Here is a 3,608-nt window from a genome sequence, read left to right as displayed (position 1 = left end):
GAAAAAGGAGTAAGGAAATCAATACCACTTACAATAGCTACCCAAAAAACAAAATACCTGGGAATAAATCTAACCAGAAATCCAAAAGACCTATACAAATAAAACTATAAAAAACTACCTCAAGAAACCATAAGAGATCTACATAAATGGAAGAACATCCCATGCTCATGGATAGAAAGATTGAACATTGTGAAAATGTCACTTTTACCCGAAACAATCTATGCATTCAATGCAATCCCAATCCAGATCCCATCAAGATTTTTTAAGGGTATGGAAAAATCAATCAATAACTTTATATGGAACAAAAAGAGACCCCAGATAAGTAAAGCACTATTGAAGAAGAACAACAAAGTAGGAGGTCTCACACTGCCAGATCTCAAAACCTGTTATATAGCCACAGTAGTCAAAACTGCCTGGTATTGGTACACTGGCAGGCACATAGACCAATGGAATAGAATTGAGAACCCAGAAATAAGTCCATCGACCTATGGTCAGCTGATCTATGACAAGGGACCCAAATCCATTAAATGGGGAAGAGAATGTTTGTTTAATAAATGGTGCTCACAAAGCTGGATATCCATTTGCAGAAAAATGAAACAAGATTTGTACCTTACACCATACACAAAAACAAACTCTAGATGGATCAAAGGCTTAAATGTGAAACCTAAAACTATAGAGTTCCTCAAGGAAAAACTAGGGGCAAATTTAGGGGCCCTAATATATGGCATAAATAGACTATCAAGCATAACTAAAAATACGCAAACGGCAAAAGAGAAACTAGATGAATGAGACCATCTAAAAATTAAATGTGTATGTTCTTCCAAAGACTTCTCCAAAAGAGTCAAAAGAGAACCGACAGATTGGGAAAAAAATATTTGGCAATGACATATCTGACAAAGGATTTATCTCTAGAATTTATAGCAAACTCCAACACCTCAATAACAAAAAGACAATCCAATTAAAAATGGGCAGAAGACATGAATAGACACTTCACTAAGGAGGATATTCAGGCAGCCAACAAACATATGAAGAAATGCTCATGATCATTAGCTATTACAGAGATTCTAATCAAAACAAAAATGAGATACCATCTTGCTCTAGCACTAGCAACAAAGTTCAACAAGACAGAAAATAACAAACGCTGATGAGGATGTGGAGAGATTGGGACTCTCATACACTGCTGGTGGGGCTGTAAAATGGTACAACTACTGTGGAAAGTAGTATGGTGATTCCTTAAAAAGATGAAATTAGAAATACCATTTGATTCAGACGTTCTATTGTTGTTGTTGTTATGTGCCATTGAGTCGGACCCGACTCATAGCGACCCTCCTTGGGTTTCTGAGGCAGTATCACTACAGAAGTAGTGGGTTTGAACCACCAGCCTTCTGGTCCGTAGTCAAGTGCTTTAGGCACTATGCTACCAGAGCTCCCAGACATTCCATTACTAGGTATAAATCCTAAAGAAGTGAGAGCCATGACAAGAACAGACATTTGCACACCCATTTTCATCGCAGCATTATTTACGATAGCCAAAAGTTGGAAACAACCTAAGTGTCCATCACCTGAGGGATGGATAACCTAACTATAGTACATACACAATGGAATATTATGCAACTGTAAAGAATAATGTAGAATCTGCAAAACACCACATAACATGAATGAACTTGGAGGACATTATGCTGAGTGAAATAAGTCAATCACAGAAGGATAAATATTGTATTAGTCAGTTATTGGACTAGTCAAGGAAAGGTTTACATATGGAAGGAACTTTTCTTTGTTGGTAGGAGGGGAGGGGAGGGAACACTGTTAGATAGGTAGAGATAAGTATTGAGTTGGTTGAAGAGAAGGGCAATGTACCAAATGTGAGTGATCAGCATGGTGGCATTGGGGAAGAGGAAGACATAGAGAGGTACATGGGAGGTACAGACAACAAAGATGAACTGAACCCTTTTGCACATACAGAACTGCGTTGTCAGTGAAGGCAAACACAGGTATACGGGTTGATAGATGGATGGACCAGCTCAATTATTAGGTATGTCTATGCAGCAGGGAGTGTACCCAAAATCATGTATCAGGCTTGCAGACAATGGTTCTGTAAGTGTATTTGTATGCTCTGTAAAAATTCCCACATGTATAGTAGAGCTGATGAGGGGCAAGATTGTAGTCACTTCTTGATCACAGCCAGCTACCCAGAAGGACTGAGTAGTTGAACCTGTGGGCTGGAGACCATAGTCACAGGGGACATCAAGTTCAATTGGCATAACATACTACACAAAACATTGTTCCACCTCCTAGTTGGCTGAGTAGTGACTGGGATCTTAAAAGCTTGCAAGCAGCCATCTAGATGCAACAATAGGTTTCTCCTTATCCAGAGCATAGAAGAATGAAGAAAACCAAAGATTCATGGAAACAGTCAGTCCTCAGGAGTGGTAAACCATGTGTTCCTCAGTCTATATGACAATGAGACCAGAAGAACTAGATGGTGCCCACCTACCACTGTCAACCAATTGTAGGAGGATCTATGTAGAAGACTCTAGATAGAGAGGGAGAACAATGTGGAACAAAACTCAAAATCATTTGGAAAAAAATAATAAGGGGGGGACCAGGTTTGCTGGTCTGATAGAGCCTGGTGGAACCACTGAGACTATGGTCCCTAGCTATCCTTCAGGTCTGGAATTGAACCCATACCTGTGGCTTCCAGCTAAACAAAAGATAGGCATATGAGTTGAACATTTACTTGAGGTAGATACACTCCTTGGAGAGAACGATCATGGGAGAAAGAAGGGCTGCTTATGCATAGGGAGACAGCTCAGGGGGCAGGAGTGCATGGATGGACACAGGGAAGTGGTAACTATTGGGAGGAAGTGGGAGGGAAGCTGTTGCATTGGGGTAAATTGTAGTTAATATCATGAGGCAACATGTGTGTGAACTGCTGTATGGAAATTGAATTTGCTCTGTAAACTTTCACCCAAATCACACATGCACACACACACACATATGTGATAAAAGCACTTTTTTTAAAATAATGGAAATTTTGTTCTTCCTGGATACGTTTATAAGAATATTTTACTTTTGTTTGAGGAGCAAAAGGAATATGGGTTTAGGTCTTAGAATTTGAGAGAAAAGTCAGAAATAGAATAGGTTTTTATAGACTAGATACTGATATTTTTTTTTTTTAATGATGCTGACTTTGCCTGTGGAAATTGAACTTATTTTTGTATCTTTATTTTACAGAGGTTTTTAAAGCTGTTTTAATGAGCTTTGAGAAAAAAGGAAATTAAATACTTGCAATTTTTCTTATGAGATTTCCCTCCCGTCGCATCCTTTTTCTTATTTTAAAATAATTCTATTGACTTCTCAGAAAACTTACTAAGCTTTTTCTTTGGAGCAATTTTTTTTTTAACATTTGAAAATACTTCAAAATAAAAAGCTAATTATTTTTCTTCTATTAAATGAATTCTTCACTAACTACTATTCCCTTCCCCCTTTCAATTCTAAACAAGTCTTTTCAAGTTCTGTCACATTTATTTGTGAGTCCCTTGTAATTTCCATGTGCCCGGTTCCAGGGGTTGAATATTCCGCAAAAAGCCGAAATCACGTATAGCCAA

Source organism: Orycteropus afer, unplaced genomic scaffold (assembly GCF_000298275.1).
Source record: "Orycteropus afer afer isolate SDZICR_OR568_19922 unplaced genomic scaffold, OryAfe1.0 scaffold00138, whole genome shotgun sequence".
Classification (NCBI taxonomy): domain Eukaryota; kingdom Metazoa; phylum Chordata; class Mammalia; order Tubulidentata; family Orycteropodidae; genus Orycteropus; species Orycteropus afer.
The sequence above is the reverse complement of the archived record's forward strand: the minus strand, read 5'-3'. Positions refer to the sequence as shown.